This window comes from Cherax quadricarinatus, chromosome 22 (genome assembly GCF_038502225.1).
Source record: "Cherax quadricarinatus isolate ZL_2023a chromosome 22, ASM3850222v1, whole genome shotgun sequence".
NCBI lineage: Eukaryota > Metazoa > Arthropoda > Malacostraca > Decapoda > Parastacidae > Cherax > Cherax quadricarinatus.
The window spans coordinates 34,904,647-34,905,268 of NC_091313.1; positions in this window are offsets into that span (position 1 = coordinate 34,904,647).

The following is a 622-nucleotide window of genomic DNA, read 5'->3' on the forward strand; positions in this document are numbered from 1 at the left end:
ATATGGGCATGGCATTTCCTAGGGTGGTCATAGTTGCACGTCCCATCTGTTTTTCCAGATTTCCCATGCCAGCAGATACCGAGTGCATAGTATGTGCACAGGCTTGGTTTCCGTTTGCCTTGGGTTTCTGTGACTGTATTCCCTGTTGGTGCATGTTTCCCTGTCTTACTTCTATCCTCCCTAGCACCAACAATGGAGCTCCCACCATTTGTTTTTGGTAATATATCCTCACTATTGCTAGTGGAGTCCTCTTGTTTGCTATTTCCTGCGGTATTTCTAGTTTGCAATATTGGTTTTATCTTATCTTTGACTACACTTGTTTCCCTACTATGGCTCCTGTCCCCTATGAGGTCATTCATATGTATTCCTTCCTGCGTATAATTCCCGACTACCTGGACAAAATCTCCAGCTTCACCATTACTGTCTCCCAGGACAGCATCTCCAGCTTCCCCATTACTGTCTATAGTTCACTTATCTGTTACAAGCAAATTTAGGAAATTTGCTTAGTATATCTGGTATCTTATTTTCATTAATAAGATATCTTGACATGTCACATAGGTTATTATACTGTCTGTCTCTGTATTCCTCAATAAGTGGACAATTAAGCACATAGTGTTCAAGA